At 34.2% G+C, this 24196-nt stretch overlaps 1 long non-coding RNA gene across 1 annotated transcript; it reads right to left on the reverse strand.

Moving 5' to 3' along the window:
* Window positions 1-16809: 16809 nt before the first annotated feature.
* Window positions 16810-21070, reverse strand: LOC118239737. The gene is made up of 2 exons (XR_004772593.1): window positions 20373-21070; window positions 16810-17896 (listed from the first exon to the last, which is right to left on the reverse strand). It is a non-coding gene; the product is annotated as an uncharacterized LOC118239737 (long non-coding RNA).
* Between the last annotated feature and the right edge of the window lie 3126 nt (window positions 21071-24196).

Below are 24196 nucleotides of genomic sequence, written 5' to 3' on the forward strand. Positions count from 1 at the left end.
CTGATGTTATATTTTTTTTCTTCTTGATATTTCATTTTGTTTTGTGTGGATCCCCTTATGTTGTTGTCAAGATTAGTAAACACTTTCTCTACTTGGTTCACAAAGATCTGCTCTTCAGACTTCCTAATTGCTGACACCATTTAAAAATCTCATGTCTATTTCATGCAAAGATTCTCTCTTCCTGTTGGAAATGCCTTTCCCAGTTTTCTATTTGCAGGCTATTAACAAAGATAACTAGAGAAATTAATGCAGTGGCCCCATGGATTTTAGACTATCACAATCTCCTTTAGTATTGTGTTTGTTTGCTTTTTACCTAATCTGACCATTGTTTAATCTGTTCAAAGCAAATTAAATCTGATCATTTATGATTTTCCTTGGACTTAAGTAAGTCTAAAACCATGATCAAATTGAAATTTGTTATAAAATTTTAAAGTGACTTTAAGGTAATGACTTATCAATGGCTCATGATTCCTTTATTTTGTCTTTATTAAAATTGGAATGTTACATATGCTTTAAAAGAGGAGAAGAATATATTCAGCCTCAGGAACATAGCAGATACAGAAAGATTACTTTATTGCAATTGTCAAGGAAATATATGAGCTACATGAATTTACTTAGCTTAAATCACTGTGAGGGTGCCTGTAAACGTACTGGGTAACCACTCCTACATTAAGAGGGTTCTGAATGAAAGAATTCTTCTGTTTTATTTTGTTTGCTTGTTTAATTAAAAATGTTTGAAAATAGCTTGGATTTGTTAAAATACATATTGTATTAGTTGATTGGCAAGTGCATACATTTAACTATTGTCTATCTATACCAGTAGCCTCCCTCTGCTCCCTATCATTCTCACCCTCCTCATCTTCCTTTGTCTCTCCATGGCTTCCCATTTCTTACATTCCTATGGTTGGCAATAGCCATTGTTCTGTGCTTCTTGACTGAAGTAATGTAGCCATCACGGTCTGTCTCCTGTCACCATGCCTCCCCAGCATGATAGATTTCTCCTCCAACTATTAATCAAAATAAATCTTTACTTTCTTGAGCTTTGTGTAGTGTTTAATTCCAGAAATGTGGTAAGTGACTAATACAGAGGTTATGATGGGTGTAGTCAAAAATTATTCTCCTATTTAATTTTTCCTATTGACTCAGTCTTTCAATTTTCCTGAAAAGTAATGCTTTATCTTCATGCTTATAGTAAAATAGGTCATGTGAACTTGTATACAATCTCCTATATTTTGTTGTGTTCCATCACAAAATAAGCATTATGAAATAGGTCTGTACATTTTATATTGACATACAAGAATGACATGAAAAGTTATCATATCAGTTTTAAAATATCTTTGAAAATTCTTTCAACTGACCCTGTCAGCATTCCTCAGTGTTTAAAACTGACTCATGTTCTGTTGCAGAGAGAAACACACCAGGGATTTATACTAACAAGTGTTCTAAAGAATTATATACAGAATGCTTTTAAAATAAGTTATATCTTAGAGCAATTTAAATAATAATGTCACTACAAATAAAAAGGCCATGTGCTGATATGCCACTATACATGCTTTTAGGGTTGAAACATACAGATTTTGACAATCAGTGGACTTGTGAGTCAACACAAAAAAATTTCAATGGACATGGCCACAGCAGAGCCACAACATAGTATGATTCTCAGTTCTAGAAATGTTGAAACAGGTGAAATGTGAAACCTGTATCATAGAAAATGCTAGACATAAAGTACACTCAAACATATAACAGAGAAGGCATTTCTATATCTGTGTTTCTAGAAAACATCTATTCATACAGTCATTTTTACCTCTGGAGATTTTGATTGCTTACTTATTACACATATATCCAAGTATAACTTACCACTTTTTATTTCAAACAGATTTTAGCTGTGGGATGATGTAGGAAAATACATTTCAATGTGATTGATTACATTCAGCCATTATGAACACCAAACAGCAAATATTTATAAACATTCTAAATCAAGTAATATAGTGGCATTAATAAGAATAACATTTGAATTATTTAGACTAAGCACAAATTTAATAAATTTGTTCTCACACACACAGACAATTTAACATTCCTTTCAGTTACACACTTTGGTTTTGAAAATTCCCTCTTCCTACTCTGAGAAATTCTATGATATATAGCTTCCTACTAAAAAAGCAAGTAAATTAATGTGCAAAATGGAACTTCAAAAAACTTCTTACCCGAAATATGTAGTCAAAATTAATGATCTTAATTCTTAGAAAGATTTGAAAAATTTGTTGTTTTGATATAGGAAGATTGGGAAAGATTATCATCAGATACAAACTTCTATAAATATTAAAAAGTTCAAACTGGCTTTATAATTTTTTGGTAATAAATGGCATTTCTATAGTATGACTTCTTAGAATTCCAAAGGAATTGACCAATAACACATAAATTTTATAAAATTCTTGATGGTTTGTTTCTTATATGTTTTATAGAAATTGTGGAAGTACAGATATTTGGCATTGAAAGCAAGCATAGAGGCAGAGGCAGGCAGATCTCTGTGAGTTCGAGGCCAGCCTGGTATTCAAAGTGAGTTGCAGGACAGGCTGCAAAGCTTCACAGAGAAATCCTGTCTTTAACCCCCCCCAATAGAATGTCTGTGATATTTAAATGAATCTTTAGACTATTTGTTATTTCAAATATTGTCATGTAATGAAAAACATAGCACTACACATTTCCCACTAGCACAGAAAGAGATTCCAGAGAAACACACACTATAGAGTGGAGTAGAGTGGTGTGTGTGTGTGTGTGTGTGTGTGTGTGTGTGTGTGTGTGTGTGTGTGTGTGTAAGAAAGAAAGGAACTTATTACAATGAGTTACTGCAGCACTTATGGTAATTGGTAAGTCAAAATCTCAGTGAGATACATGTTGACAAGCTATTTCTAAAACTGACAAACAACTGACTCAAGAGAAACTCTTGCACATGTAGCTCAGGACAGTCATTTGATTACGACTGTTACATGGTGTCGTTGCAGAGTTCTGAGGACAACTTCAGGTGTTGATCTTTAGCTTCTACCTTGTTTTATATAATGTCTCACTTGTTTATCACGGCATACTCCAGGCTAGCTAAGGACATATGCTTGCTTGATGGAATTCTCCTGGCTCTCTGTCCCATCTTTCAAAGGAACACTTGCATTAGTAAAACTCACCAACATTCCCAACATTTATATAGGTTCTACAGTTCCTAACACAGGTCCTCATATTTCCATAACAAATACTACATATTGATCCCAGAAATTCTTTGTTCTAGATGATATATTTTTCCTTCTTGTTTTTCAGTATATTGTTACAGATGTAAGATGCTCCTCTTCTAAGTGAAAACAGAAGTAAAACACAGGATGTCTTAAAAGGATGGTAAACTGCATGTGGATTTATAGAATGACATCAGTAACTTTTCCTATTTGCTTCTGCACTACAGTGTTTGTAGCTGCCCAGTCAGGATCCTCAAGATTATATGTTTAACTAGGAATAGGATCAAACTTTTTACTCTGTGAAGACTTTAAGCTATTTGGATGTGAGTTGCCAACATTACATTTACTTAAAATGCCAAGGTTGTACATGATACTACCTCAGAAATACCCAGGATAAGGTTGGAACTGAATACCAACTGAATCAGCAAGTCAAGTTAATCATAATAGACAAAATATACTAGGGAAAAATAAGTAAAAATCAATCTGAAAGAGCACTAAAGAATCTACTATAAAGAATAAATTATTAATACCTTATGAAACTTTTATCCATGAAATAATGGAGTGCTATTAAATAACTCCTAATTATGAAGGTTTAAGGACAAAGCGATCTGCTGGTCTTATTGGAATCGTATCCATTTGACTAATTTTAGTTAGAGAAAATAATTCCTGTAACTATACTCATAAAATAGAGTGAATATACTGATTTTGGAAAACCTAATTAATGAGATAAATTATTGTCAAGCAAAAGTAAACAAACAGTAATTAGCAGAGGTGGAAAGGTCTATAATAAAATTACATTCAAAGGAATATTTGATATGACTTTACAGTGATATTTGGTATCAGAGTACACACAGGAACACACAAAACACTTTTGAGAGTTGAAAACTTGTTGTGTTTAAAATACATGGTGGAAGGACTATAATTTCTGATGAAAAATCAGAACTAGTCAAATAAAAGAATTTCATGGTTTTAAAATAAAATTCTGTGAAAAGATTATAATAAATGTCTATTTAGGTTAATAGAATGATAGCTAGCTAATAAAAGTGAACTATTACTACATAGCTCCAGAGTGGAAATATGTTGACTGAATCATTCATATTAAGTACAATCAGAAGCTAGAGCATAAACAAAAAACAGAAAACTAATATCACATAGATAATATTGACATGCCATTATTTAGTGGTATTTAGGCTTAGTGAAATGAGTGAAAAAGACATTGGGGTATATACCATGAATTCCTGGCCAGGATTCTTTTATTTTGAAGTATGCAGTTGGTTATGTATCTACTTGCTTTTAATTTCACCATTAATCTAAAGCCATTCCCTTTGTGCGATCAATATATCATGTCAACATCTATCCATGGCATTTATATTTAAAGATATATTGACCATGTTAATGACTCATGATGTCTCAATGCATAACTCCACAGAAATTCACTTTGATTCTCTAGACTTGGATAGCATCACTATCTGACATACTTTCCATTTCTATAAAATATCTGTAATGCCAGCCGCCATTTTTCAGTCGAGGGGCTTCTAGGCTGCTTCCAGTTCCATGCTATTACAAATAGTGCTGCTATGAACATTGTTGAACAAAAATCTTTCTGCTAGCTGCCAAATCCCTGTTGCCACGTGGCAGCCCAGAATAACACATAGAGTCTTATATTAGTTTACAATGCTGCTGGCCAATTGACTAGGATTTCTTTTTTTTATCATTTTTTATTTAAATTAGAAACAAGATTGACTTACATCACAATCCAGTTCCCTTCTCCCTCTCATCCTCCCCAAACACCCCACCCAACTAAAACCCTACCTATCACATACCCTTTCTTCTATTCTTCACCTGACTCAACCATTATGATCCCCCATGACCTCTGCATCATTGCTCTTCTTCCCTTCTCATTCTCGTAGCTCGCTTCCCTCCTCTTCCCATGCTCTCAATTTGCTCAGGGGATAGTGAACTTTCCCCTTCTCCAGGGGACAATGTTTGTCTCTTTTAGGGTCCTCCTTGTTTACTAGTTTCTCTGGCAGTGTAGATTGTAGGCTGGTCATCATTTACTCTAGTCTAAAATCCACATATGAGTGATGACATACCATGTTTGTCCTTTTGTGATTGGGTTACCTCGATCAGAATGGATTCTTCTAGATCCATCCATTTTCCTGCAAATTTCAAGATTCCATTTTTTTTTCCTGCTGAACAGTACTCCATTGTGTGAATGTACCACATTTTCTCCATCCATTTTTCGGTTGAGGGGCTTCTAGGCTGCTTCCAGTTTCTGGCTATTACAAATAGTGCTGCTATGAACATCGTTGAACAACTGTCCTTGTTGTATGAATGTGCTTGTTTTGGGTATAAGCCTAGGAATGGAATTGGTGGATCTGTGATAGACTTATTCCCATTTTCTTGAGGAGTAGCCATACTGATTTCCAAAGTGGCTGTACAAGTTGTCACATCCACCAGCAGTGGAGAAGTGTTCCCCTTTCTCCACATCCTCTCCAGCTCTCCATCAGCTGTCATTGGAGTTTTTGATTTTGGCCATTCTGACAGGACAAAGATGGTATCTCAGAGTTGTTTTGATTTGTATTTCCCTAATGGCTAAAGATGTTGAACACATTCTTATGGGTCTTTCAGACATTTTAGATTCCTCTATTGAGAACTGTTTATTTAGTTCAGTACCCCACTTTTTAATTGGATTGATTGGTGTTTTGGAGACTAGCTTCTTGAATTCTTTTATATTTTGGAGACCAGTCCTCTGTCAGATGTGGGGTTGGTGAATATCTTTTCCCAGTCTGTGGGCTGCCATTTTGTCTTGCTGTGTCCTTTGCCTTACAGAATCTTCTCAGTTTCAGGAGGTACCATTTATCAATTGTTGATCTTACTGTTTGTGCTACTGGTATAATGTTCATGAAGTGGTCTCCAGTTATGCCAGTACCATTTGTTGAAGATGTTCTCTTTTTTCTGCATATAAATTTGGATTTTTTTGTCAAAAATCAGGTGTTGATAGGTGTATGGGTTAATTTCAGGGTTTCAACTCTATAACATTGGTCTACCTGTATATTGTTGTGCCAATAACAACAATTGTATTCAGGACTATAACTCTTTAATAGAGCTTGAAGTCAGGGATGGTGATGCATCCAGAAGTTCCTCTATTGTGCAGGGTTGTTTTGGCTATCCTGGGTCTTTTGCTTCTCCATATAAAGTTCAGAATTGTTCTTTCAAGGACTGTGAAGAATTGTGTTGGGATTTTGATGGGGATTGCATTGAATATGTAGATTGCTTTTGGCAAGATTGCCATTTTTACTATGTTGATCCTACCTATCCAAGAACATGAGAGATCTTTCTATTTTCTGCTATCTTCTTTAATTTCTTTCTTTAAATAATCAAAATTCTTATGGTACAGGTCTTTCACTTTTTTGTTTAGTGTTACCCCAAGGTATTTTATGTTGTTTGTGGAAATTGTAAAATGTGATGTTTCTCTGATTTCTTTCTCCACCAATGTGTCATCGGTATATAACAGGGCTACAGATTTTTTGACTTAATCTTGTATCCTGCCACTTTGCTGAAGGTGTTTATCAGCTGTAGGTGTTGCCTCATAGAGATTTTTCATGTCACTTATGTAGACTATCATATCATCTGCCAATAGTGTTTGACTTCTTCCTTTCCAATTTGTATTCCTTTAACCTCCTTTTGTTGTCTTATTGCTCTAGCTAGAACATCAATAACATGATTGAAGATATATGGACAGAGTGGACAGCCTTGTCTTGTCCCTGATTTTAGGGGAATTGCTTTGAGTTTCTCTCAATTTAACTTGATGTTTGCTGTTGGCTTGCTGTATATTGCTTTTATTATGTTGATGTATGTTCTTTTTATCCCTGATTTCTCTAAAACCTTTATGATGAAGGGGTGTTGGATTTGTCAAAGGGTTTTTCAGCATCTTGTGAGATGATCATGTTTTTTTTTTTTTTCCTCAGTCTGTTTATATGGTGGATTACATTGATGGGATTTCATATGTTGAACCATCCTTGCATCCCTGGGATGAAGCTTACTTCACCGTGGTGGATGATTTCTCTGATGTGTCTTGGATTCGATTTGCCAGTATTTTATTGAGAATTTTTGCATCAATGTTCATGAGCAATATTGGTTTGTAGTTTTCTTTCTTAGTTGTGTCCTTGTGTGGCTTGGGTATAAAGGTTATTGAAGCATTGTAAAATGAGTTTGGCAATGACCCTTCTGCTTCCATTGTGTGGAATACTTTGAGGAGAATTGGTATTAGCTGTATTTTGAATTTCTGGTAGAATTCTGCAGTGAAGCCATCTGACCCTGGGCTTTTATTTTGTTATTGTGAGACTTCTGATGACTGCTTCAATTTCATTCAGGGTTATAGGACTATTTAAGTTCCTTATCTGTTCTTGATTTAATTTTGGTAAGTGAAATCTGTCCAGAAAATTGTCATTTCCTTTAGATTTTCGATTTTTGAGGAATATAGGTTTTTGAAGTACGACCTGATGATTCTCTGGATTTGCTTTTTGTCTGTTGTTATGTCCCCCATTTCATTTCTGATTTTATTAATTTGCATGTTCACTCTTCATTGTTTGGTAAGTTAGTACAAAGGTTTGTCTATCTTGTTGATTTTTTCAAACAACCAACTCTTTGTTATATTGATTCTTTGTATTGTTCTCCTAGTTTCCATTTTAATGATTTCAACCCTCAATTTGATTATTTCCTGGAGTCTGCTGCTCTGGGGTGTATTGGCTTCTTTGTTTTATAAAGCTTTCAGTTGTGCTGTTAATTCTCTAGTGTGATTATTCTCCTGTTTCTTCATGTGGGCTTTTAGCACTATGAAATATCCTCTAAGCACTGCTTTCAAAGTGTCCAATAGGTTTGCATATGTTGTGTCAGAATTCTCACTGAATTCTAGGAAATCTTTAATTTCTTCCTGTAACCAGAAGTTGTGCAACTGAGTGTTACTTAATTTCCACGAGTTGGTAGGTTTTCTGTAATTCGTGTTGTTGTTGAATTCTAACTTTAAAGAATGGTGGTCTGATAAGATAGAGGAGGCTATTTCAATATTTTTGTACCTGTTGAGGTTTTCTATGTTGTGGAGTATGTGGTTGATTTTAAAGAAGGTTCCATATGGCATTGAGAAGATGGTAAATTATTTTGTATTTGGTTGGAATGTTATATAGATATTTGTTCAAGTACAATTGTACCATAACTTCTATTAGTTCCTTTGTTTCTTTGTTAAGTTTCTGTCTGGTGTTCCTATCCGGTGGTGAGACTGGGGTGTTGAAGTCTCCCACTATAAGGTGTCCATTTTTATGTGTGATGTGAGCTTTAGTAATGTTTATTTACAAATGTGGATGACCTTGTATTTGGGGCATAAATGTTCAGAAGTGAGACCTCATCCTGATGGATTTCTCCTATGATGAGTAGGTAGTGACCTCCTTCATCTCTTTTGGTTGATTTTAGTTCAAAGTCCAATTTGTTGGATATTAGGATTGCTACCCCAGCTTGTGTCTTAGGTCCATTTGATTGGAAAATCTTTCCCCAACCTTTAATTCTTAGGTACTGTCTGTTTTTGAAGTTGAGGTGTATTGCTTGTGTACAACAGAAGGAAAGAATCTGTCTTCTTATCTATTCTGCTAATCTGTGTCTTTTTATAGGCGAGTTAAGACCACTAATGATGATATTAATGACCATTGAGTGTTCATTTGTGTTTGTTTTTGATTTGGTGATGGTGGTGTGATTATGTGTGGGATTCTATTCCTTTTTCCTTTTGGCTCTTGGTAAAGTGAGGTTGTCTATTGCCTATATTTTTCTGGTTGTAGTTAACTTCCTTGGGTTGCAGTTTCCCTTCCAGAACTTTCTGTAGGGCTGGATTGGTGTATATGTATTGTTTCAATCTGGTTTTGTCATGGAATATCTTGTTTTCCCATCTATATTGATTGAAAGCTTTGCTGGGTATAGTAGTCTGGGCTGTCATCTATGGTCTCTTTGTAGAGGTAGAATATCTATCCAGGACCTTCTGGCTTTCAGTGTTTCCATGGAAAATTCAGGTGTGATTCTGATAGGTTTGCCTTTATAGGTTACTTGATCTTTTTCCTTTGCAGCTCTTAATATTTTCTCTTTATTTTTTATGTTTTGTGTTTTGATTATTATGTGGCCAGGACACCTTTTTTTGGTTCATTCTATTTGGTCTTCTGTAGGCTTCTTGTATTTTTATTGGAATGTCTCTCTTTATGTTAGGAAGTTTTCTTCTATGATTTTGTTGAATATGTATTCTGGGCCTTTGAGTTGGATTTCTTCACCTTCTTCTATACCTATTATTCTTAGGTTTGGTCTTTTCACGGTATCCCATATTTCCTGGATATTTTGTGGTAAGGATTTGTTGGACTTATGATTTTCTTTGGTAGATGAATCTATTTCCGCTAGTGTGTCTTCAACTCCTGAGATTCTCTCTTCCATCTCTTGTATTCTGTTGGTTATGCTTACATTTGTAGTTCCTGATGGTTTACCTAGCTTTTCTATTTCCAGCATTCCCTCAGATTGTGCATTTTTATTGTCTCTATTTCAGTTTTTAGGTCTTGAACTGTTTCCTTGAGAGATTTGTTGATATCTTGTATTTTTTGGTTCTTCCATTTCTTTAACGGATTTTCTCATGTCCTCTTTGAGGTCCTCTTTGAGGTCCTCTATCATTTTCCTCAAGATGATTTTAAAGTAATTCTCTTCTGGTTCATATGCACTGTGATGTTCAGGTCTTGCTGGTGTATGTTTCCTAGTCTCCAGTGGTGTCCTACTGGGTTTTCTGTTGTTGAATGTGCTTTTATGTTGTCCTCGTCTTATCCTTTCTTCTGCTGGGAGTAGCAGGAGTCTCTTCCTCTCTTGGTGGTTATGGGACAAATTTTCCCTTCTGGTAGATGCAAACAGACCCTTTACTTTGATGTCTGTCTTCTTCTCATGGATGGAGGTGGCTCTGTTATGGGGCCTTGTCAGTGTTCCAGTGTGTTGTGTCCCGCTTGGTCAGTGCATGGAGTTGGAATTGCCACCAGGACCTCAGGAGTGTCCAGTGTGTTAGATTCTGTACTCAAGTTCAGAATCAGTGAGCAGATCTCTGGTGTCAGATTTCTCTGAGCAGTGATGCTGAATGGGAACCGGAAACAGCCCTTGGCCTATCTGGGCTCATGGATGGAGGCAGAACTGTACAGGGGCCTCAGTGTGTTGGATCCCGTCACCGAATTCAGATCTGGTGAGCAGATCACTGTCATCAGATGACTCTGACTAGGATTTCTTATATGCTAGCTCAGCCTTAATTATCATTAATCTATATATTTTATAAGACTTATCTTATTGAGGACACCTTCTGCTGGCATCATCTTCCCAGAATCACATGGTGGCTCCATAGAACAGAGAGCAGGAGGAAGAAGAAGAGCAAGAGCAAGAGGAAAATTTCCTTCTTGTCCCTGCTTATATTCTGAGTAGGCCTTCTATGCCACTTCCTACCTGGATCTCTTTACATTTCCCGGAATCTCCTTGACTCCTATTCCCACCTATCTTGCTTTCCTATTGGCCAACCAATTAAACAAACATATACACAGAAGGCCCTCCCCCATCAAATATTGAACAAAATGGATCACTTCACCATGTTTGGTCCACTTTATTGATTAGAAACATATAAACCTATACTAACCTGAGAGTTTTTTATGTGCATACTTACCAACCACATCCTATAGACATGATCTATTACAAAGTTCTGTGAATATTCAGTAAGTATTCAATAAATAATAATAATTTTGTTATTCTTATTATTTAATAGTAATTTTCCACTAATAATTTACTTAGAAATTGCCTATTATACCAAAATAAATTATTATGAAACAAAGTTGCATAAATATTCAGTAAGTATTCTCTAAATAATAATAATTTTGTTATTATTATTTAACAGTAATTCTTTCTACTATTCTTTTACTTAGAAGTTACACATTATGTCAAAAGAAATTATTACTAAGACAAACTTGTTGCAATATATTATGATGAGACAGAGTTTTTCCTACTGAGGTTTCCATACATGTGATTATTTGAGAGGCATTTTTGTGTGAGTTTTTCCCTGAGAATCAAAGTAAAAAGTAAACCTGCTTAGTCGGTCTTTGTCTGAATAACCTGAAAAGATAGCAGAATGAGTAAACCTGATTTTCTCTTGTCATTTACATTGAGACAAAGTCCATGAACATCCATATTAAATATTATATGTAAACAAATAATAACTTGTGTTATCAAAAAGAGGCTATATAATAAGGTCTTAACCTTATTTTCCATGAATTTTGGATAAATAGATTCTTGTATTTGAACTAATTGAAGCACATCTTTGATGGGCAAAAAATGATGTGACCTAGTTCATTTACCTTACAAGAAACAAAAAACTACCTTTTAATCCCAATATTATTTGAGAACAAAAGGTCATAACTCAGTGCAAGGAGATCAGAGCTTACTGAATAGAAGAAGTCAAAATGGTACCATTGTAAAGATTTATCATCCAGCCAATTATTTGAGAAAGTTACTCAACTATACCTCAATTGTATGCCTGACATATGTCCTTAATTAAATACTTCCCATGAATGAAATAAATATGATTTATCTATAAAAAAGAAAATAAGGTACATTCTATGGCATGTGAACATGAACCAGTATACAACACAAGTGAAGAGAATTTCTTTATCTCTTGTCGCCCTTAATCTACCAAAAATTGACACAGTAACATAAGTTTTGTTTCTTATCTTAAAGAACATTATCCAGTGCTATACATATATTTGTACAAATATTATAAAGCATTTGAGTGGTCTCCAGTCATAATTGTAGAGAAAATATACTTTTGATTTAACTAGTATTTGAGACACACGTATATCTTATTTTAATTTCTCCTTATAAAATTGATATTACCTTAAAGTAGATTATTATGCTTCAGTAGTGTAGAATCCAGGATCTACACTGTGGCAAACTGTGGCAAAATTTAGTTTGTAAAAAGAATACAAGAGAAATAATTAAATATATGCCTCTTCAGTTGACTTACTCACTGATGATACTGCAAACAATGCTGTTGCAAACTAATTGTTATGGAAATAAATCCTTGAAGATCAGAAAACCTTACAGCCTCCTTAGTTGTGGGTGTAATTAATCATTAATTCACATAAGATTTGTAATTAGAAATTATTATGAAATTATATTGAATTTAGTTGTTTATCTTGGGAATGCATTATTCTAAAGATAAATAGCATAAAATAATATGTAGGTCTTATTTGCTATGATCACAGAAAAAATAAGTTTGACATTTTGAGTGTTTATTCTGGTTTTATCCACCTAAACAAGAAATATTTTTGTGGGGTTTGACGTACCCATACATTTTTGGAGTCATATGGGAGACAAAATTTAAATATGAAAGTTTAAGTTTATAGTTTAGTTTTATACATAAAATTATGTCTTCTACATACATAGGAAGCAAGAGGAAAAGTGACTAAGATATCACAAGGCCCCACAATGTAGAAAGAGAACAAATAGAGGAGGTTTGAATTGTCCTTTCTGAAGGAGCATGGAAGAACCAAAAAGATTTCTTGAAGCATCAGGGTTGATTTTGTGTGTCACCTTGACACAAACTAGTGTCATTGCAGAGAAAAGAGCTTCAGTCGAAGAAATGCCTCCACAGGATCCAGCTGGAAGGCATTTTCTCAGTTAGTGATCAAATAGAGAGGGCACAGACTATGGTAGGTGATGCCATCCCTGGGCTGGTAGTCCTGGTTTCTATATGAAGGCATGCTGAGAAAGTCATGTGATGTAAGTCTGCATAAAGCACCCTTTATGGTTTCTACATCAGTTCCTTCCTCCTGGATCCTGTCATGTTTGAGTTCCTGTCCTGACTTCCTTCAACAATGGACTTCCTGCAATATGGAAATGTAATCCTTATTAACTCTTTCTTTCCCAACTAGGTTTTGGTAACAGTGTTTCATTACAGCAAAAGACACCCTAATGAAGACAACAGAATGCTAGGGAATTTAGGAGAAATGAAGCAATGAATGACATATAAAAGTTTCAGAGAAGAAAATGCAAGTTAAAGTTGGCTTAGAATATTTAAGGATTTTAATATTAATTATAATTTGTATTGCTGTAAGCATTCTAATAAAGGATATATATCCTATAAATACATTTATATTTCATCTAACTTGTTCTTCTAGTATAAACAAATAAAAATAGATGATAAACAGATGATAATGATAAATCATATCAAAATAGACAGTAATCATTTAATATGAAATGAGACTTTTAATGGAATTATAAAGAGAGAATGTTTTCACTACAGCCTCCACAGAATACTTGAAACTGATTAATATCAGCTTTAGACTAGAAACAGGTTTATTCAATTCATTCTTATTGTATACATTATTGGATGACTCTAATGTGGGAAAAAAATTGCATAATAATACACAAACAAGATCAGCACTACATTATTGACTTGTATATTTTTATATTTATTCTGCTTAACAAGGCATTTTAACCTCTTAGAGTTAATCATGTTTTTGATTAGTGATGTGCTGCCTGTCATCTTGCACTCAGAAAAACACATTACATACACTAATTTTTAGACCTTAATTGAAGGATTATGAATTCCCAAAAAGTTTAAAATACTAACTTTTATCACTTAACATATTGTCTTACAAGAAAAGGTGTACTTTGTTAAATTATATGAAAGCTATTTTAAAAGTTCCTAAATACATATCTTCCATAAAATGTTTGTTGTAGGAAATGAACAACATAGCTGCATTCCCTGCCCAACCATATCACCTATGTTCTCATTTAGGGTTACTTCATGTCTAACAGGCCACTGAAAGCTGCCCACTATGTACATATTTAGTATTTTGTAGGATAAGTTTATCAATGTATATTTGTACCCATAATTCTAGTGCCTGACATGAGCCATCATCAAATAAAACAAAGTCCTATTGTTTCAAGAAGGATTGCTTATGAGTGGGGATGCAATGGAACTACCCATAGTAGACAATTCAGTGTAACTCAGTAATTATTAGAGAGTTATTTCTACATAGTGATAAAACTTTGCATACTTCTCTGGAATAGCTGAGGTCTATATGTTCCCCTTATTCCCCTAAGGAGTTTACACTTTCTTATGTATGGGATTTGTTGCTAAACATTTTGACACAGTTTAGTTTGATCATATTTGACAACACTTAATGCACATATCACATTTGACCATGAATTCTTAAGGCATTTCTGTCCTGTAGTACTTCCATTGCTTTTTTAGATAGGAAAGATTTCTCTTTATGCTGACGTATCTATTCTATTCTTGATGTTTTAGAGTCTTGACATGTCGGTAATTCAAGTTAAAGAAATGTGCTGATATGTAAAAGTGCAAAATATGTTAGCCTTCTTCTTTAGCATTTATTCTATGTGGAAAAAATAAAAAGAGGATATTTATAGGATAAGCTATTGCTTCTCAGAAAAATAGTTAATTTTTATTGGAGTTTACTAGGAATTCTTCTTCATGACAAATGTATTGATGGTGGGAAAATGCCTGACTCATACTTTTGGCTCCCTCATGTCCTCAGCATCCCTCTTTTTCTCCCCTTCTCATTCTCCTAGCTCCTTCCACCCTCTTCCCATGCTCCCAATTTGCTCAGCAGATCTTGACCCTCTCCCTTTCTCCAGGGGACCATGTATGTTTCTCTTAGTGTCCTCATTGTTTATTAGCTTCTTTGGTAGTGTGGATTGTAGGTTGGTAATCCTTACTCTATGTCTAAAATCCGCATATGAGTGAGTACATATCATGTTTGTCTTTTTGCGATTGGGTTACCTTGCTCAGAATGGTTTCTTCTAGATCCATTCACTTTCCTGCAAATTTCAATATTCCATTGGTTTTTTTGTTTTGTTTTGTTTTTTTCCGCTGAGTAGTACTTCATTGTGTAAATGTATCACATTTTCTCTATCCGTTCTTTGGTTGAGGGGCATCTAAGCTGCTCCCAGTTTTTGGCTATTACAAATAGTGCTGCTATGAACATCGTTGAACAGATGTCCTTGTTGTATGAATGTGTTTCTTTTTGGGTATATGCCTAAGAGTGGAATTGCTGGATCTTGTGATAGACTGATTCCCATTTTTTTTTTTGATGAGTCGCCATACTGATTTCCATAGTGGCCGTGCAAGTTGGCATTCCCACCAGCAGTGGAGAAGTATTCCCCTTTCTCCACATCCTCTCCAACATGAACTGTCATTGGAGATTTGGATTTTGGCCATTCTGACAGGATATGTCATCCTATAGCCTTCATCCAGCAGCTGGTGGAAGTAGAAGCAGATACCCACAACTAATCACTGAACTGAACTGTAACCCAGATGCAGAGAAGGACCAGTGATGAACACAGGGTTCCAGACCATTCTGGTGAAATCCACAGAAACAGCTGACCTGAACATCTGGGAACTCTTGCTCCCCAGACTAATAGCAGGAACACCAGCTTGGGACTGATCCAGACCCCACGAACTTGGGTTTCTGTGAGGAAACCTCAGAAATCTGAGACCTCCTGTAGAAGTTCAGTACTTATCCCTAGCATAGGTGTGGACTTTGGGAGCCCATTACATATAGGGGAATACTTTCTGAGTCAAGACACTTGGGGGTGTGCCTAGGCCCTATCCCAAAGGATACAATAGACACTGATGACACCCTATGGAAAGCCTCACCATCCAGGGGTAGCAGAAAGGATATGTTGGGAGGGGGGCGGTAGGGGAGGATGGGTGCGAGAAGGGATCTGGGATTGTCATGTAAAACAATCCTGTTTCTAATTCAAATAAAAAATTGGGAAAAAAAGAACAATTTTTTTTTATTTACAAGAAACACGCAGCATAGAAATTGTTTATCCTCCTTCATTCATCCTTTTCTATAGTGAATATCTTATAATTTCACACTGCATTTAATTAATAATTTTTTCTGAAGTATTTAGTTACTCAGATTATTCTTTTTGTTTTATGATTCCACCATGTTACTTTTGATTAGATTTTTATTGTATTATAGTTTCAGATTTCTCTTTTCAGGAAGGACTTTGGTGATGAGGACTATGGCTACGTACCTGTTCTGCTGCAGAAACATATATTGGACCATGAATGATATTCTCTGTTCTCACTGCTTAATGCAGTCCTTGTTTATTCACAGTGCATTTTTGAAAAGAGAAGATGTGCATTTGTTTCCAAGGATTTTCACATTCAATACTTGATGTCTGTTTTTTCTTAGTTACTTTTATTTTTGTGGGGGAAAAAAGCAAGTTAGGGAGGTAAGGGTTAAGATAGGTTGACATTCTAAAGAAGCAAGTCAAGGTGGCAGGAGCTTAGGGCTCATGATGATATGTATCCTTGATCAGAACACACAGAATAATGAATATCAGTACTCGGGGATTTTTTTTTCTTTTTGTTCAATCTCGATAATTCCTCACTTGTATTCAGATTCTTTGCAAACATATTTTAAATTCTGGGAAATTAGTAGTCAATATTTACTACTACAGTAACCAAAACACACATGCTTTTAAAAGATTTAAAAGTAGATGCATCTGATAGGTTTTTAAAAATCTATTTTAATATGACGTTGAAAAATATGTGATGGCTCTTACATGTTTGTATAGGAACATGATAATGAATATTTCACTGATTAATGAGAAGTATAAGTAAAATGAAATTAATAATATACAATGAAAATTTAATTTAGAAAAATAACAAATTTATAAATCTCAGAATAAACACACCCTTCAATCAGTCCAGTTATCTTTTACTTTTTAAGAGAACTGATACCACTAAACTTGAGAAAATATTAACAATAAAATGGGACTCTATTCCTGGTCTAAAATGACCTGAAGTATAATAAAGGCATGTTAAGGAGATATATTTAAAATATGTTGAAGTACAAATGACAAAGATTTTCTCCTTTTCTCTGTGGTGTATCTTTGTTCTGCTAATGGTTTCTGTCATTGCTATTTTTTTTCAATTTCCTGTTGTTCCACACATTAAATATTGGGGCTAGTCCATGTGCTATTGAAGTTCTGTTCAGAAAATTCTTACCTACTCTAATCCAAAGTCTTGAAAATGTCCAGGGTGTTTCTGCTAGCAGTTTCACCACTAAATTAAAATCTTTGACTCATTTGAACTGATTTTTGTACAAGATGAAAAATATTCAATTAATTTGCAGCTTAATATACAGTTTTGTCACTGCCATTTATTTAATAGCTTTTTGTTTTGTTTTGTTTTTCACTGCAGTTTTTTGCCTCATTTGTGAAATAACATGGCTGTAACACAGTCCACTTCTTCTGGTCTTCAAATTTCTTCCACTTTTGACCTCGCTGATTTGATCCTCATGCCATACTATCTTTGTCATTTTAACTCTATAATTTGAGGTCAGTTATGATGATAGTTTTCTAACTCCTTTTTATTTATTTTGAGGTACCATATAAAATCTTGGAGTTTGTTTGCTTATTTTTTTATATCTATAAAATGTGAAAACACATACTTGATTGTTATTCCAATAAACTGGTAAATGATTTGGATATTATAGGTATTTTACAATTGTAATTCTGCCAACCCAGAAGCACAGGTTTTTCTTCCTTTGTTGAGTATCATATTTCATTTTCTTTGTCAAATTTTGATGTTTCTGATGTAAAAAAGAAGAAGAGTTATTTGTTATTGGTAAGACATTATGAAAATCAGTCTGGTGTTCCTCAAAATATTAGAAATAGAACCTATAATATGACCCAGCTATTACACTTTTAGTAATATACTCAGAGAACTCCATATCCTTTCACAGAAATATTTGCACATACATATTTATTCATATTCTACTTCTGACAGAAATTCAATAGAACCAAAATAGATGTCTATCAAAAATGAATTCATAATGAAAGCATGCTATAGGTACAATATATATGCATATACATATTCAACTGTTAAATCATGAAATTAGCAGGAAATGGATGGACAGACTGAGTGTATACTAATAAATTGGGTCACTCCTTAGTCTGAAGTTCCTAGTCAATTTCATATGTGTATTTGTGTGTAAACTATGAGTGTTTAGATAGTATAATATTTAGAAAAGAGAGCAATAAATGGTAATATAAGGTGATTAGGAAGTACTGAATTCAGGGGAAAAGGACTCATGAGACATAAAAGAAAAGATAAACTTAATTTTTGATAATTTTACCTTTGTCATTTTTTGTGTCTGTGTGATGAATGTGGTTGGTTAGTCCAAAAAATGTAATTCATAACAATTCTAACTCTCAAACAAAACTCCAAATATTCAAAAGGGCCATTCTAGCTTTATAAAAGTTAATCATAATGCATGGAGTTTGCAGAAGACAAGGGTTTGTTTGGCTGGACAATCACTCTAGCGGTGTGATATGGCTTTTTTGAATTCATCACAATAAAGTGATTAATGTATCATGAAAGGAAATATTTAATGTTAGAAAAACCAAAGTCTTAGGTGTTAAAAATGTTTTTTCAATTATTATTAATTAACTACTTAGAGTAATACAGTCTAATTCATGTGGAAATTATGTTGAAATGATAAATATTATCATTATTCACTAAATATGTGTTAAGTACATACTAGAAAATATTAGAAAATACATCAAACAATGTACACATTCATGGAGCTAATTGGTGGTCATATTGTTCTAGAATGTCCAACCAATACTTACATTTAGAGATAAGGGGACTAGATACATCAGAGAGTTGTTTCTTGGTGTCTTCTATTATTAAACTAATAACTAACAAGACATAAAATAAAACATTTGCTGGGCGTTGGTGGCACACACCTTTAATCCCAGCAATCGGGAGGCAGAGGCAGGCGGATCTCTATGAGTTCGAGCCAGCCTGGTCTCCAGAGCGAGTGCCAGGATAGGCTTCAAAGCTACACAAACCCTGCCTCGAAAAACCAATAAATAAATAAATAAATAAATAAATAAATAAATCATTTTAAGTATGCATAATTCAATGTATGTATAAAATGTTTCATGTAAAGCAAGTTCAAAAGGCATTTACATGATCTTCAGAATAACCATAATATTCAAAGTTATGATACTTGAAATCAAATTAATCTGCTCCACACCAGGACTTAGAAATATTCAAATCTAGTTATTTATAGTAATGAATCAGCTTTCTTTATCACACAATCATTTCACATGGGAAATCCTGATTTTATCTCTTTATACTTTTCTCCTTATATATTGCTCTTGTCAAAATATTACACATGGAATCAAAGAATCTTGGCCAAGTTTCTCATACCTGTCTTTGGTGTTTCTGTTTCAAACAAGCAGCAGGAACACTTATCAAATATTGAATAAACAATATGCTAGGCAAATCACAACACCTTTATTCATCATCTGTTTCAAATAATATGGTCCTGAAATAGCACTTAGTGGAATGAAGTTTAACAAGTAGTAACTAGGCTTGGCAGTAATACTGAAGCAACAGTTGTTGATGAAGCCATTTCTGGCAATGTATGTTATCTGTTTTGCTAAAGACAATGTACTTGTTACCTTTACATTGATATTTGAAGTGATTTTCACACAAATATGTCTAGACAGAAAACACATAAGACTGTTTATGACAGTCACTGTTTGAACAACTCCTAGAAATAATCATCCAGTATCCACCATCTCATTAGTGAGAAATGCCCTGGTTTCGGATTAACATGAAGATAATATGATGTACTCTAATGACAGCTGTCTATCTATAACCAGATTATGAAGAAAGGATTGCGGCTTTTGTTGGCCCTCTTTTTTTCCTGTTCAGATGAAGCAAGCTACCATTTTGTGAATAACTCTGTGGAAAGGTCCATGTGGCAAGTTACCAATGGAAGCCTTGACCTTGCAGCTTGTGTGGAGCTGAAGTCAGTCCAAAAGTATGGCAGCAATACAGCCTTGCCAGTAATTTGAGTAAACTGGGAAGTGGATCCCAGCAGGTCTAGTGATGACTACTGCTAGCTGGACACACTCTTGACTCATAAAATGTGATAAATATCTATGGTTACATTATTTTTGTAATTCTTAGAACAACAATTAAGAATCTATTACCTAATGCTATAGGCAGTATGTATCAGAATATGTCCTTTTATTTTTTCCCCCTCTTACCTTTGCTACTATATCATCTTTGCAAGATTTAGGAAGGAGTCCAGGCAGGAAAACCTGAATTTGCAAATCTCTCATTCCAAGGAGCATTTCCATTACAAAGGAGATGTTCCAAGGAAAGGCTTTTGAAGTCCAACAATAGCACAAAATTTAGGGTCCCTGGGAACTCAGTCATCTTCCTTCCAAGAACCAGCCTATTCCAACCCTGAGTATGAGACATAAGTGAACCCTGAGTTCCTAATACAGATTAAAATTATTCTAGGTTAATGCCACAGAGGTTCCCTTCTTGATGACAATGCCCATCTGCAAGTTATTTCAAGGTACTGAATTCTCCTCTAAGTGGAAAATTAATTGTGAAAGTGTATCAGCTTATAATGGATTTTAAATTATCTAAACATCTTCTCTGTTTCTAATGCATAATTCCTTTATAGTAACAGATGAATAGACATAAAAATTAACTTTATGAAGCATTCACCACACCCATAATGTCCATGTATAGGAAGTCTTCTTATATTTTAATGTATTCTCTGAATAAAATTTCTTATATGTGAATTTGCTATCTATTGTAAAAGACTAAATAGAAATTTGTTATTTTTTCCAGTGATTGTTGACTATTTTTATTTTTACATCTGTAACACAACTTCTCTTGTTCATAAATATAGTTAAATTTATTTTAAAATTTGTAAAAATTAATTTCAAACATAAAACATCTTTTAGGGGGAAGAGGACATGAGGGCCCAGGAAGATTGAGTCCTGGGTAGTATAGAGGAGAGCAAGAAAAGAGATACCTTAATAGAAGAAGCCATTATAGGTTTAAAGAGAAATCTGGCACTGGGCAAATGACCAGAGATCTACAAGGATGACCCCAACTAAGAATCTAAGCAATGGTGGAGAGGCTACCTTAAATGCTCTTGCCCTATAATGAAATTTATGACTACGTTATATGCCATCATAGAGCCTTCATCTAGCAGCTGATGGAAGCAAAATCAGAGACCTTCAGCTAAGCACTGAACCAAACAGGATTGCAGTTGTAGAGAGGGAGGAGTAGTGTGCAAAGGGCTCAAGACCAGGCTGGGGAAACCCACAGAAAGAGCTGACCTGAAGAAGAGGGAGCTCATAGATCCCCAGAATGACAGCTGAGAAACCAGCATAGGACAAAAGCAGGCCCCCGATCATGGGCGTCAGTTAGGAGGACTGGGCAATTTATGAGGCCTCTTGTAGTAGAACAGTATTTATCCCTAGTCTATGAATGGACTTGGGAAGCACATTACCCATAGAGGGATACTCTCTCAGCCTGGACACACTGGGGAGGGCCTATGTCCTGCTCCCAAAATGTGACAGATTAGAAGATCCTCCATGGAAGGCCTCACTCTCCCTGGGGAGAAGAAGAGGGATGGGGTGGGGGATGGGAGGATGGCAGGGAGAGGGAATTAGGATTGATATGTAAAATGAGATTGTTTCTAATTTAAATTAAAAACATAAATCTTTTATGTATTAATCTAAATAACAAAATTATTCTAATCAATGGCAATATTATCCTTAAAATTTGAGATAAGCTGTGAAATATAAGAAAATACAGTGTCTTGGTTTTGGTAACCATGATTTGATGAAAATGTGTTCATGTTAGATGTTACACACTAAACCATTACCTAAACCACTAAAGATTTCAACTTAACACATCAAAATATCACCAAATAAAACACTTTCTTTAAGACTGGTTTTTCATTATGTGTCTGTATCTCTGTATATATGTGTGAGAAGGTAAGGAACTGGAGGTAAAAGTGGTTGTAGGATCCTGATATGGGGCCTAGAAACTCAACACTTAACTGTTGCCCCATCTCTTTATTCCTGAATTATTCATTTTATTTTATGGTTATTAGCACCTCCATAGTCTTCTTTATCAAAATGTAGATGCTATAACTATCTCACAGACTTGAAATGAGGACTAACTTAGCTAGAGTGAGCCAGTGTATAAAATATTATATGTGTTTTTCAATAATTTTCTCAATACATTTTTATCATAATAGTATGAGTCTGAAAAAAATAATGTTGCACCATTTTGTATAAGTAGTCGTCCAATATATAGTGACAATGGATATAAAGAAAGACATAACTCATATAGATCTCTCGAATGTTTGTTATATACCTATGAAGATGAAGAAATACACTTTTTGTTAATAAATAAGCATAGATTAACAATATTCAGCAAGATGGGTGGATAGTTTGCTAGATATAGGCATATATACCTATCTACCTAACTTAATATGTACATATATAAATAAGTGCTTGAAATAATGTTGGCATCTTTCTTGATGGAATACTATCCCAAAACAGGAGCTAATAATCCACCCATATTAGTGTACATATTTCATTTAAGGGTAGAGGAGGTAAATGCTGAATTATATAAGAATTTCAAAAGTGGGATTAACAGAACCTCTGCTCTGATCTAAAACAAATTATTCTAAAAGATATTCTTATAGAAAACAAAACAAAGCAAAGTAATAAACAAGACAGAGAAGAGGAAAATAGTGTTTAACTAAAACCTAAATGTGAAGAAAATGCAAGTAGCTAAAGGGCTCTGTTGATGTGAAGAATGAGGTAGATTATGTAGTGTGTTATAAAGTCTTCAGTAATCAAACTAAAAATTGCCTGACATAAGTTAATTCTGAAGCATCTTACACTGGGTCAAAATTTAGGCTTTATTTTGATCTTAGATATACCTCTATTAGTAAATATTAAATTAAAAGCACAATGTTTATATAAAAATAATTGAATTGTCCAAAGAGAGACAAAGTTTCAATATATTGCAATAAGGAACAACAGAATGAACATACACAGAAAGAATCACATAAATTCACACACACACACACACACACACACACACACAAACACACACACACACACTGCTTTCTTGCCATATAGTAGTTATCGATTTAAAACTTATTAGACAACTTTCAATAGCCAAGATGTAAACTTGCATTTCAATGTTTTTGAAAATATGTTACTAGGATCTGTAAATGCTATAATTGCTTTAGAGGTATATTTTTCACATAAAAATGAATTATGCTAAACTAAGACTAAATTTTTAAGTGTTATATATATATAGTGTGTATAGTACAGCGAATAATCACAGAAAAACCTATTTCTGAATTCTGATTAATGAAAAAAATTAATGCTATTTAAATCTCGGATGAACTGTTTATAATTTTGGTGTTTATGAATTCTTCTAAACAAACCACCCACTTAGATATGTTACTGAGAAATTAGCATATACAGATAATCATTTGTTTAAATTTTGATTTAAAATTTAATTTGACTAACACTTGATTAAAAAGTATTGTCATGAACATCCAAACTATGAAATACTTACCTAAAAACTAGTTCTATTTTCCAGTTGGATTATTTCCTTTTAGAGCAGGCATATTAATTTATAATTAGCCAGTCCCCCTTTCGACCATGTGTTAACTCATCCTTGTCATAGACATTTGTCATGCATATACTCATCAGTAGGTAAGGCATGGCACAAGTGGCCTGCTCAGCATTGATTGACTTCTGTTTTACAATTGCAACAGAATTTGCAATTTTTGCAAATTTGATTCTCCTGTATTGACAATAAATCACTGAATGCTATTTATACAAGAAATGAAATTGCAAGGTGCTTCTGTAACTTTTAAGAAAGAGAAGAATTTTCATTTTGATGATAGTATGTTAATAAGCTGGAGACTTTATTATTAGATTTCTTCACCAACTTGGAATAGAAGAGGTTCCTCTGCCTTCTTAAGTGTGAAGCCACACAAAGAAAAGGACTAAGATTTGGGAAAACAAAC

This window comes from Cricetulus griseus (assembly GCF_003668045.3).
Source record: "Cricetulus griseus strain 17A/GY chromosome 1 unlocalized genomic scaffold, alternate assembly CriGri-PICRH-1.0 chr1_1, whole genome shotgun sequence".
Classification (NCBI taxonomy): Eukaryota; Metazoa; Chordata; class Mammalia; order Rodentia; family Cricetidae; genus Cricetulus; species Cricetulus griseus.